Source organism: Falco peregrinus, chromosome 3 (genome assembly GCF_023634155.1).
Source record: "Falco peregrinus isolate bFalPer1 chromosome 3, bFalPer1.pri, whole genome shotgun sequence".
Taxonomy (NCBI): domain Eukaryota; kingdom Metazoa; phylum Chordata; class Aves; order Falconiformes; family Falconidae; genus Falco; species Falco peregrinus.
Window position 1 is genome coordinate 113,794,687 of NC_073723.1, and position 13,556 is coordinate 113,808,242.

Genomic DNA, 13,556 nt, shown 5'->3' on the forward strand with positions numbered 1-13,556 from the left:
CAAGTTCAAAGCATCAATGTCTCAACACAAATTATTATTTACACCTTTAACACTTCAAAATATAATTGCATAGATACACACAGCATTTTCACACACACACAAGGAATGCCTTGCAAAACCTCACTTCTCTTGAAGATGTTTTCTTGATACAAAACCAAAGAATGTCAAACAAGTGCACAGAAGCTACATACTTTTTCTGACTATTGGTTCTTCATGAGGGACAAACAACTTTCCTCTTTTTCTTTTTTTTTAAATACCATTTCTTGGGAGTACTTCTTTTTGCACCAATTGAGTTATTTTAAAACCACAAACTTCCACTATGAGTTGTAACTGCCTGTTTAACTAAAACACGCTATTTAATCTTGAAATTACTCTTAGGGGATTCTGGATCCTTTTCTTTGCTGCCAGAAGAAAAGCAGCACCCAGTCTTCCCACACTCAGAAGTACAGCTCAAGCTCGCATGAACAAAAAACTAAAACTAGACATCAGTGATAAAGTCAGAGCACTTTAAAAAAAAAAGAAAAAAGGTCCTTCATCCAGTTTGGGAATTTTGGGGGCCCTTATTGTTTCCAGTAAGACCAGATCTTGCAAACTTTTGTGTGGGTGGCTGGCTGCACACTGAAGACAGGCATACGCAGGTGCCTGCCTGCACCAAATACTGTGCACAGACTCACGATTTGTTATATTTGGGTGGGTTTTGTTTGTCAACTTTTAGTTGGTGCATAAAGTGCGTATTCCAAACTAAGCAACATTCATAACCCAAACAAATACACTCTCTGCATAAAAACCAGGATATACGTGTCATGTTACAAAATGAGGCACATGCCAGTGACAAATGCTTTAAGAATTTTTTAGCAGCCACCTGAAAAATCACTTAAGAGTCAGAAATTAGTAGCAAAGGCCATTGCATGAGTCATCAATGACAACAAGGAAAAAAGGAATGGGAAAGGATTTTTTTTTCTTTTTTCTAAAATGAGAGATTGCTTTGGCTGAAAGAAAATTATCATTTTTACTGTTACCAGAGCAAAATTTCCATTTGTGAACAGGGGAATTTCCACCTGAGACATACTGATGAAGAATCATTTACATAGCTGGAGGTAAAACTACAACTTTTACCCTGGGAACAGTGTTGAAGAAAAAACAAACTGTCTTTGGTAGCAGTAAAGTGCAAAATTTTTGTCCTCAAATTTTGGTCCAGAAATAGCAAATGTTTGTTTTCATTAGGTCTTTAAAAAAAGAAGACGTATTTCACAGAAGCTAACAGTCCAAATAGCCTAAACAGAACTAGGACTGGGAAACTGTACCAGACAACTATTAGCTACATTAAGCGCTTACACTACAAGGGTCAGCGTGCCTTTCAAAACAAAATAAAAGCTTCATCATTTATTATTACAGTATCATCATTTAAAACGTGGCAGTAGCCAGGATTTGAGCGAGATTGGGTGCCCCCCCTCACATCAGTGGGATGCACTTAAGCAGAGAAATTTGCTGCCTCAAAGGATTTTTGCAGGTCTTGCCTTGCATGCTACAAACTCGCTGCTGTCTTAGAACAGTTAACGTTGAGCACTGGATCACTTAAGAGATTAGCGAGCTATTCCCCCCCCCTTTACTGCTGGCTTGTTCTGCTGTCCCCACAAAAAGGGGAAAAACAAAGAGTACCACAAACTAGCAAAGTCTTTAAAATCAGTCTCCTAAAAACAGAGAGGTAGGGGACTCTGATGGGGTCAAGCCTTCAGGAAAATTCTCCACCAGCCTAAAACCAAAATCATCCGCCCCAGCATGGAGATCAGGACCAAGTCACAGCCCAAGCAGTAATTCCAGCCAGTCCTTGGGACGGGTCCCCTGGCACACTTCTTGGTCAGAAATTGCTGCTTGGCACTAGGCTGGCATCCAGTAGCCTGATAACGTTTTAATATGACAGTATGAATGGGCATCTCCAGCAAAGCCTAGGTATTTTGCAGGCTGAGCTGGAAGCGGATACGCTCCTCACATAACATCCCTAGGGATAAGCCCTCTTCCTATTAGAATAGTTACGTCTGGCATTCCTACAGCAGACAGCAATCAACATGCTGCCACGCTGGGTGTAGAGGTGCTGCCTGTGAGCACATGCGTGACACATCACATGCACATACAAAATAAGAGGGGAACTACATGGAAAACAGCAAAGCAAGACACACAGAAGGTGCATTTAAGACAGGCACTGTATCTAGGCTATTGACAGAAACCCCAACTCACTCCCACATGTGTATCTTGCATCACAACCCTTTGGGTAATCTGGAATTTTTATCATTAATAGTTGCAGAGTTTGCTGCTTTTCTCTGGGACGTGAGAAACAAAAAAAGGCACATTGTTCTGTGAAAATTGTACGTCATTATGATTTGCAGACTGGGTTTTGCACATGCAAGACATGCCGCTTCTTTCTGAGCATGCGCTGTCCAGGTCCTCTTCCCAGCAGCTGTCTTGCAAAGCCAAAGCACTGCACTCCTTGGCAACTCACCTTCCCTCAACACATGAAAAAGTGAAACAGCCTTATTTATTTATTTAAAATCTTTTTCCTTCAAGCTTCCAGGAAGACCTTGCCGCTCATTTGTCAGGGCTTACTTCAAGGAAAACACTTGAATACTTGAAAACTGGTAGGGGGTGTGTGTGTGTGTGTCCCCCGCCATTTAACTGGTGCTTTTGCCGAGTCTAGCATGTTCAGTCATCTGCTCCTGAACAGATAATAAAACTGTCCACATTGGTAAACAACACTGAATATTAATTCAATTATTAAATCAATTGAACAATAGCAGTTTCTAAGTGCAGACAGTCTTAATTGCTTACTAGAAGAGTTTGCAGTCTATCTTCATATTTGTACATTTTACAGTCCTGAGTAATGAGGCTTCACCTAAGTGATTCTTCCATTTTAGCAGAAGGCCAGCAACATAACACAAGTTACCCCAGCTTACCCACCTCTGCATATACATCTGCTCAGTCACTTGCTTGGAAAATTGTAAAGATCTTGGACTGGGTTTGATGCAACGTTATTTCCACTAGGTCCTCAACAGCTACCACAAGCACACAGCAACTCACACCCCCATCTGTTTTAAACGGAAAAAATTTCAGCCTTATCCAGACTGCCTGGAAGTCCCTTTTCTAAATTGTTGCTGCTCTAAGCCTGTTCTGCACTATCACAAAGACCTTAAGTCTGGCTTTACCCTGACACTAAGAGGAACAAATCACCCAACAAAAGCAGCCATAAAGCACCTGCGGTGCTGGCAGGGGCTCAGCAAGATGACAACTTTGTGCTGGATCTCCTATTCTATTTCCCTGTTACCTGCAACAGGGAAACACTCAAACTCTCATTTCCTTCCTCCTACCTACTTTCTGTTTAGTGTTTTGAGTGGCTGGTGTAAATTGGCTCCAGTCAGGAGCCAGAGTTTCAATTTTCTCTTTTTCTGAAGGCCACAGATAGAAAGACACAGAGCAAAGTCTCCTGGATAAAAATGACAAAATGACAGGCGTTAAGGAGAGGACAGTAACAGACACACAGAGTTAACAGAGCTCCCAGGCATCAAGAGCCATGACGCTTGGATGCCTACAGGAAGATACGAGCTGCACACCACTATCAAGAAGGAGGTTAATTGTGCCACAGAGTTCACATGCAACTTTGGCAAGGTGATGCTTTCAGAATTAGGCTGGGAAATTTAATGGAAAAATTTAGTGAAGTCTGTGTGGCTTCTCTCCACAAGCACCAGCTTCACAGGTATGTGTTATTATATACAGCACAGTCATATTGCCAAAGTACTTTGCAAAGCCACACTGCTTTGTGTGACTGAGAATGAAATGATCTGGAGTCCCCACTGGAGATACCAAGCAACATGGAAACCACCTGAAAACATTGACCAAATACAGCCATTTGCTAGAGTACCACAAGAGGGGGTGTAGCTTGTTTCCAATGACCTGACCATAAAGCCTTACTTCTATAAAGTTCTGGAAGAATTTGCAACAAGCAAAAAGGCACCAGAAAAGGGAACCATTCCATTTACGTTACTGTCAGTAAAGCATCTCTCTTTACCATCCCATTTCAGACTGCTACATTCTCAGCCAAAGAGCAGCTCTTGTGATGGGGAACAGTGGGAAATCTTACTTGTTTTACTCTGAGAGGTCAGAGATGCCAGGTCTTGAGGTTGATGTTTTGCTGGGAAGTACTGGCTTCATTGCTGTCCAAAAAGCTTATGGGCACTGAACTGCCTGTAGCACAAAGAGTGTCCTGCTTTGCAAGCTGGGCAATCCCAGCATTGTCACTCCAGTGAAGATGCACACAGCCTGCAAAACTGCAAACTGTAGCAGCACCCGTCTTGGGCTATGCAGGCTGGAGAAGTGGTGGGCGAAAGTAAAACATGACTGACAATGCCTCTTGTTGTGGTTATCTACTTGCTAGATGTGTGGCTTGCTAGTCAGTCAAATGCCCAACAGGTTAACAAGCCTGCAGACCTATGGCATGGCACCCCCATGAACCCCTAACAGCAGCATTTCCTGCTTGCTTTGGTTGCAACCACCCACCTGCTCATCTGTCAGGTTCCTTCAGGACGCTGTGGGGAGCCAAGAAGCTCCCTCAACTCTCTAAAGAAAATGTTGCAAAGAAAAGGGGCCTTTAAAGATATTCCCTCCCTACCTCCTAAATCCCCCAACAAAACCAAATATACCTAGCCACTACAATGGGATTCCTTCTGTGCCAAAAGCAAAAGAAATTCACGAGCCCTTTGACACTAAAAATATATCCTTCCTCCTCCTCAGACTTCTCCTTTTACAGAAGCATTTCTCTTTCTGTGCCACTTCCCAGCCTGTCACACTTGTCTCTTTTTACTAGCTTCCACCCCGGAGGCAAATGCCCTCTCAAAACACATTGCTCCTGATGATGCCATATGGGCTTTTAATGTCATGCCATTACAACCTGAGCCACAGCACCCACTTACAGACCGTTCAGTGCTACAAAAGGTCATGCCCTGACTATTCCTCCATGCACATTATTTATTTACCATTCTTCTCTTCCTTCAGTGCTTTATTGATTGGTGCTGCTGACTCCCATGCACTCTGCTTGTGTATCCCCTGCATTTGGAGGTCATATGCAGCAGGGGGGGAATGGAGGCTAGCACTTTCTGTTCCTGAAACACCAGTCTTTTTTTTCCCCTGTGGTCATACAAATATCCACATAGCAAACTTTAAGATTGGAGTAGCTCCCTCAGATTAGCAAATGACAAAAAACCAACCAACCCCCCCCCAAACCACACCTGATCTTTTTTCACTGCTGAATCAGAACCAGCAAAAGCCCACAGAGATTTGAAATGTGTTTTACCAAGAGGAGAGATGCACAAGTACATGCACCTGATCTCACTCACCAGAATAGCTGAGCTCTCATGCCCCGCCCCATTGCTCCTGTCGCTACTGAACCTTTGTCTTCCCTCATCTCAACTAACAGACACCCCAGCATGTTTGGTGGTAACAGATTACTTGGCACTGCGAATTACTCCATCCAGAGCATCACAGCATTTTCCCTGCTCCCCTCTTCCTGAGCCTCTTTTGTGGGGTCCAGCTGACCAAAGGAGGGAAGGCAGCTGAACATCTACTCCATTTACAAATGACAAAAAATGGCATGGGAAATCCTGCTATACTGCAAAACAGTAGAGATGAGGACACCTGACAAATTTGCACAGGAGAGAACTCACAAAGTCTTCCCCTGCAGTCACTTTAGATAGCAAAATGATCAGCCATGGGACAATCAGATCTTGATGAATTTTTTATCACCTTCTTGATGAGCTAGAAACACTGATCATCGACAGATGGTTGTGCCTGCTACCTTGGCTGTACTTTGGAGACCTTGTAGCTACAAGCTGGCAGGGTAAACACCTGTCCAGGAAGTTCTGCCCACATGTGAATTAGCAAAGACTGAATAAGCCCAGTAAAAAATGCTCCCACCATCTGGGTCCAAGGCAAAGTGATCTTCCTCCATGCTGGCAGCATCAGCAGAAGACACTGCAAGTGACTTGTCCATCAGTACTCCCCACGTACTCCCCTGGGATCAGTCTTATAGCAGAAAATTAAAATCAGTCCCACTGCTTCTCTTATGTTGCAAAAAAATAGAGGAAGAGGCCATAAATAAAATAAAAAAAAACCCAGCAGCATAACTGATTCTGAAAACAATGTTTTTGTCTGCTCTGAATGAGAAGTCAGCAGCTCTGATTGCATGTGTGTAAATTCCCCCAAAGTTTCCCTGAAACTTTCCATTACAGAGAGGCAACTGAGCTTTAGTGAAGACAGCCATTAAGTTTATGCCAATACTTGTTTATTTACTTCAACTAAGATACCTGCTAGCTCTTATCATGGGTGACTGAATCACCCTCTACCTATATACGTGTAGCTGACTGTCCCTGAAGGAAAGGAGCGCATCAGCAGTTCTACAGATTGCAAGTGCTCAGAAGACATCTGGCTGTAACGGGGCTTCTCCTGCAGTGCTTTACTCCTCTGTTTAGCTGGTTGCCTTACGTGAAGAAAAATGTTCTGGTGGGAGGACTGGGAACTGCCAACAGACAGGCTGTTTCCTTAAATATACAGGACAGCTGTAGCTTTTACACTACCCATGCACATCATGCAGGTAATGTAAAAAAATCTGCTTAGGTAATATAGAAAAAGACCTCTGCAAGAGACTGCATAGCACCATGTGAGAAACCAGTCAGATGCAGCTCTCCAGGAGGAGAGCGCATCTGCTAAGTTCTAGACAGAGGTGCCTGGGAGACTTGTTGTGGGAAACAAATCCAGGAGGATAACAATGCTAGGAATTAATCTGGAAGACATGAACGGGCATCACCAAGAAATCACTACTGACAAATTTATATTCAGCACGCAGTAGAGACTGTTAAATCTACATCCTTGTATCACAGCAGACAGCTCTGCCCACAGATCAGCAGCCATAGCATTACCGTGCAAAAATCATCCATATGCTTGCTGGTGGCTCTGGAGGGAACTGTAAAATGAAAGAGAAAATTGAATCCTAATGGAAGCCTGTTCCTGTCATTTGGGAACCTGAACTAACCAGCATTCTGGCCAGTTCCTTTACAGCCCAGGTAGCAATTTGAATATGGAAAAGCCAGGCAATCCTTCTCAACAAACACCTGCACAAGCTATTCTTGCCTCTCCTTGTATCACTGGGTCATATCTGGTACCATTGGTAACATCTGTTGAAAAGCCAGGAAAATGGCATGTAATCTGAAGGACCCTTCAGTGGAAGCCAAGGGTGGGCAACTTCAACAAGGCGGCATCCCCTCAGGCCTTGCCCTGCTCTAACATGCACACAAAGCTCATACGCTAATTTTTCCATCTCTCTACCCAGCTACTGATTAACAGAGTGTCTCACCCAATTCCCTTTCCTTTTCTGTCTCAAGTGAAGACCTATCTTTTCACGCTTTGGCAGCTGTTTTTCTCCTCTTCCCTACCCACTTGCCTACTGTTGTCTTGCTAATTATTTTTTTACAAGGCTCAATAATTGATGCAATCTTTCCCATTTTTCATCTCTTTCCTATGGCACTGTCTGGCAAGCAAAGAACTCACAAGCAGCTGTGCTCAGCTGACTTCCCATCCACCTCCTCGGGAGAGAAACCATTGCCAGAACAAGACTTTGCAACCTAAACCTCAATTTACCTTTCTCTGGACTCTGCAACTGTTACCCAGAGGAGCAGCTTTTGAAACCACTTAGTGACATGCTAGCAAACCAAGGCTATCATCAATAAAACCAGCATCTCAGAAACACCCATTTATCTCATGTTTTGAACAGTTACCTGTAGTCATCTAGCTCCATTCCTCAAAAATGTTTGCTTCTAGAGAATTTATCTTCAACTCACTGGCAGACAAAGCAGCACTACAGTGATCTCAGATTAGAAATAGCCTCCCATTCCGCCACAATCATACTGACTAGAGCACAGGACTCCTTGTGTCTCTCTCTAGAGCACGTGGTGTTGAACAAGAGCACAGATTGAATACTAAAGTGAACAGGATACTGGTCCCATATGGTAGAGAAACTCCCTCAACCCTACAAGTTATTCATCTACCAAAGATGAATTCTGGGTTTAACGAGAGTAGAGACTCACTCATGTTAAGTGTGTAGGAGACTGGAAAAAATGTTTCCAAACATTGTTTACAAGTCCTGTTCTGGAGAGGACTCTGCTACAGGTTTGACTCCCGCAGGACACCTGATGGTGCAGCTCCCTCATCCTGACGCTATCCTAGAAATCACTTTCTTCATATTTTGCCTTTTACTGATGATCAAACTGACCATTTCCCCCTCTCAAAACAGAGGGGAGAAAACATAGCAGTAAATACAGGAATTACACCGACAGCAGAGTTCCCATGCAGCTTCTTTTTGTTTTGTTTTGGTTTTCCAAACACTGTCATGCATCTGAAAAACAGAAGAATTACCAGTTCTTTGCAAACCGTTAGCAATTGCTGTCTGGCTTGCAGTTTGGGAATCACTTCTCTGAGCAGTTCACTATTGTCCAGCCTTGGTACAAGCTGCCAGCTGCCCCAGGTCACAGGAAAGTAGGGCAACTCATAGCTGTTGCACTTCAAACTAGATGCTTGCTTATTTCACACACTCAGAAAACCTGGACTGCATGGTTTTTGAAGCATAAAACCCCAAATTCTGCAGGAATCCACACCAGTGGCTCATTTTTCAGCATTACTCTGACACTGACTAAATCTGACTGATTATCACAAATGCCTAAGTTGCCTAAGTACAGGCCAAATTCTAGTTTTGCCCATTTAAGAGCTGCTGAGGAAGACAACTGCCAAAGAGGAGAAGCAACAAATAGTTCTGCTGCAATTGCGCAGCACTGGGCAATGCATTTCTGAGGAGCACATGCATGCCACTTCCTCAGAGAGCCACTTCTGTGGCACACATGACAGAATCACACCATGAAAAATACACCAGCACGTCGTGACTTTTCCAGAGCCTGCACCCAGACCTTTTGCAAGTGTTGCCAGAGGCTTCCAGTCTACTAACCTCCACCCCCTGTCCTGCTTGCAGCTTGTTGTTTCAAAGAGCAGTGGTGTGAAAAAACAGGAAGCCATGCAGAGGAGAGAGAGAATACAGATTGAGGCACGAAACTGCAGCAGCAACAGCTCCCCCAGCGCACACCCCACCCCCTCTTCCCTTCCACCCCCTTACCACAGGCCACCATCTCGGCGAGAAACGTTGTACTTGCTCTTGACGGGAAGCTGGTTACGGAGCATGGCCAGAGAGCCACTGAGGGAGGGGAAACCCAGCAGCGCGAAGGGAAACACATCCCACTAGCCTCCGTGGGTCTCAGGGGCGGGGAGAGGTAGGCATGCAGTTGGTGTTAAGGGAGCTGGACTAAACCCACAGGTATCAGAGCTTCCTGGAGTGCCTGCTACACCTATCAACCTGAGTCCTAGCATGCGCTGTCCGCTCCTGAGCGGTAGAAAAGGCAGGACCAAGTGCAAAGAACTCCCGTTACCGCAGTCTTCTTCAGGAGGCTGTGCTGACAGGGACACTGGGTGGGATTGCTGACCGTGCAGCACCCTGCATCTTGCGACCAGGTTCTGGAAATGCTGCAGGAGCAAGGCTGGCAAAGGGCCTGTTCCAGGTGTGCATGGAGTCTGCAGCCTCAAGCCACACTCGGAGAGATGCCAAACTGACTGCAGCCAGCAACTGGCCTCCAATACAGAGAATAATGACCAAAAGACTTTGGGGAGGGGAGAGCAGACCGGGGGGGTGGGGGTTGCAGCACACGCGGGGGAGTGGGAGGTCCCCTCCAGATGCTGCATGAAGCATCATCTCCCATACATCCTCCTCTCAGAGCTCCCTTGTTGCTCTCACTAGGAACTGGGACTGCTCCTTGCCTCCCCTTCTCTTCTCCTGTGTTACCACTTGTCCCTTGCTAAGGCAGCTTGCCTTTCCACCACGTCAGCCACCACTCTGAGCACACAAGGTTCAAGAAGCTTAATAGATTTTGCTGTAATTCATGTAGGCTAGAGGTGGATTTTTGAAGGGAGACACAAAGCTGAATTGTTGCCCATTTGTCCTTTTTGCAGCAGGCCACTCACAGCTATAAGCTTGCTTTTTAAAGCACTGCTTTCTTTGTATCTTGGATAGGGTATTCTTGGTCCCTCATGCACAGGAAAAGTCCTACTGCTAGACTAGCTTGGAGAGATAACACAAGACTAATTCCTGCTCTGAAGGTCCCAGGGCCATGGAGTAAAGGAAACTGGTCAAAACAGACACTCCTCCACAGACGGCTCTTTTTTACACCCATTTTACACTCTAAACTTCAAGGAAAAGTATGTAACCCCTTTATCCTCAAGAGTTCAGATTTGCAGCTTCAAATATCCAAGGACCATTCTACAAGCTATTTGACTTTCATCTATGACCTGCTGCACTTGAACAGCTCTTAGCACCATTTCTATGCCCATGTATGTAACCTGCTTAGGGAATAAGGATTCTGAGTCGCATCTATCTGTTGAAGAGGGACAGCGCATCAGCTCGTCCACGGCTCCCAGTGTTCGCAGCTCTCCCAGCTCACCCTCTGTTGGCAAATTCTGACAGAAAGGTTCCTATTCTTCAGGAGTCTGCATTGCTCTCACCCTTATCTTTTCAGTCTTCCACAGAAGGCTGAGAGATTAAAAGGGTGGAGATGAAGAAAAAACAGTTAGGCACAAAAACACAAGTAGGGGATGGAATGGCCAAGCACTGACAAACAGGCCAACACCCTGGCTTCCATTTCATATAAAGTATTTCTGACTTTATCCCTGCATAGACATCACCATGTCTATGTTTATGTCAGTGAACTAACTGGATAAAACAAAAGGAAGAGAACAATGTCACAGGAATCCTGGTGATGCTGAGAGCAAGGGAAAAAAGCCAAACACAAAACGCAGCTTGGCCAGTGCTTCTGGAGACCAGTACTCAAAATTTAAAGCGAATGCAGGTGGGATAAGCACACACAACCCAAGCCATAGTGGGTAACAGGTCACAATATGAAGCCATAAAATGACCTAGCACATCCCATAGTGAGTGACGGCTCAGGATCAGTTATAGGCCTTAACTCGTTAAGATGTCAGCACAGCCTCTCCCTACACTGTACATAGCTTGGATTTTGTCAATCAAAAGCCTTTTGCACCTGTACTAATTCAGCACTGTGCACAGGCAAATTGTCCTTCTTTTCTACCGTTAATAAGACACAAAACAATTTTTTAAATTGCTAAAACCTAAAGGAGAAGGAGTGAAGACACATGTGAGGCAACTCAGCGGAAAAGAATTAAACAGTCTGGTATCTACCGGTGGGAAGAGGGAATGCAATATTTCCTCAGTCATTTTCAAAGCCTCTGCATTGCTTGCAAAGGGACACCCTGTGCTGTTGTTTATTTATAAAACCTATAAGAATGTTGACCCAAGGCTATAACTTGAAGAAAAATAAACAGAGGACAAGTTTTCCAAATGCAGTCACAAACCCAAGAGAAAGAGGCTTACCAGTTAAGACCCTCTGCTGTTAGAGGCATGCAAAACACAGGAGAAGCCCCAGTACTTCTGAGCCGCTAAAAAGCCGTGCAAAACATGAACAATCCCCCTGGCTTAAATGCAACCAACACTACAGTTCTCTGTTCCAGGCACAGAAGTAAGGCGGGTGTGTGTGTGTGTACGTGTGAGGGAGCCTGAATGGGACCAGGGGCATTCCCAGTGCCTCCCTTTGTTGGCAAACCTAGTCTTCCTAGGCCCTTAGGGGTTTTGTTTTGTCTTTTTGACTAACTGATGAAGAGAGATGCTCCTACAAGCAGTGATTCAGAGCAAGGCCTTCATCTAAATGCTCTGAATCATTCTTTGGAAGAGATCATCTTTGCTGATAATTGAAGGAACCTCTGGGCTACCAGAGATTATTAACTCTTCTGTGGCATTCACATCAAGACATCCACATAAGACCTAACTATTTGCTATTGGGACTGTAGCTCGTTATCCAGACCTGCTCAAAAAGTGGGCAAGGCAGGTGCAATAAGGAGAATAATCACAGAATCGTTTAGGTTGGGAAAGGCCTCTAAGATCATCGAGTCCAACCATGAACCCGGCACTGCCAAGCCCACTACTAAACCACATCCCTAAGCGCCACTTCTACACGGATTTTACATAACTCCAGGGATGGTGACTCCAAGCCTCTTCCAATGCTTGACGCCACCCTTTTGGTGAAGAATTTTTTACTAACATCCAACCTAAACCTCCCCTGGCATAGTTTGAGGCCGCTTCCTCTTGTCCTATCGCTTGTTATTTGGCAGCAGAGACCGACCCCCACCTCGCTACCACCTCCTCTCAGGGAGCTGTAGAGAGCGATAAGGTCCCCCCTGAGCCCCCTCCTCTCCAGGCTGAACACCCCCAGCTCCCTCAGCTGCTCCTTATCAGACCAATGCCCAAACCCTTCCCCAGCCCCGCTGCCCTTCTCTGGACATGCTCCAGCACCCAACGCCCCTCTTGTAGTGAGGGGCCAAAACCTGAACAAAGGTTTCAAGGCACAGCCTAAAAGGAGGAGGCAGAACACAGCCCCTTACAACATGGCCTGCAATCCAAATACCTGGACCACAGAGAGTTCAGCCATGTGCATCTCTACTACTCTTACAATGAATAAAATAAACTCCACCTACATCTGACTGGGCCTGCCCATAGGCCCCATCCCCTTAACACAAATTAACCAAGCCCAGCATGATGTGGGATCCTGCTGGCAGGTGGCAAGGAGGGAGAAACCACTGCCAGTAAAAACTGCAGTTGAACTCATACTGTCATCTCCGTTTGCAGACTTCTAGAATCTCCCTTCAGCACTGCTACAACATGTATTTGTTGTTCCACTTTCCAGAGGGGATGGAGATGCAGAGGCCTCTTGCCACAGCCCTGTCTCAGCCCCACCGGGGGCGGTCCCCGAGGCACGGACGCCGGTGCCAACACACCACCTACCGGCAATCGCAACGGGCCGCAGCACAACCACCCAAGTGCCGGCACAGAAACCACTCTTACCAATTTACACAGGCTGCTAAAGGTAATAACCCATCAAACCACTGGAGAGAGAGAAGACAAAGCTCTTTACCCTTCCATGTGTCCTCAAAAGCTTGATACGCCTCTATATTGTTTTAAGAGAGATAAAAAACCAAGAGATGAACCAATGTAACGTTCCTGCATCTGTAATTACCTCAAATAATTTGACAAGATTATTAGTATTTCTTGATGCACAGAACTCCTGTGCCCATTTATTCGCATGGTTCATCTTAAAATAGGATTTTTGATATATTGTATTCTGTTTCAGAGTATCTACTGCCTAAGAGACATTCAGCATTTCATGCGTCATCTACAACTTTTTATCCATTGCAAAAAGGCACTAGCACGCTACTGAATTTAGTTTTGCCTGCCTTACGATCCCACAGCACAGCTCCTTGCAACCAAAGTCTCACAGATACAATGAGACTTATAGCAGCTGTACCCTGATAGTTTAATGAACATCGTTTGTTTCTCTGTAAAGTTTCAGAGTCAA

The 13,556-nt window shown here is 45.1% G+C and overlaps 1 protein-coding gene across 2 annotated transcripts in view; it reads right to left on the reverse strand.

Moving 5' to 3' along the window:
- Positions 1-13,556, reverse strand: part of PIK3CD (phosphatidylinositol-4,5-bisphosphate 3-kinase catalytic subunit delta) — a 59,176-nt gene that overhangs the window by 39,360 nt on the left and 6,260 nt on the right. The window contains exon 1 of one of the 2 annotated variants that reach the window (XM_027787401.2): positions 9,200-9,259. The exons of the other annotated variant lie outside the window; for it this stretch is intronic. The gene's annotated coding sequence lies outside the window, so the exon portion shown is untranslated. Of the gene's footprint in view, positions 1-9,199; positions 9,260-13,556 lie in introns of those variants that run through there. 2 annotated transcript variants of the gene reach the window in all.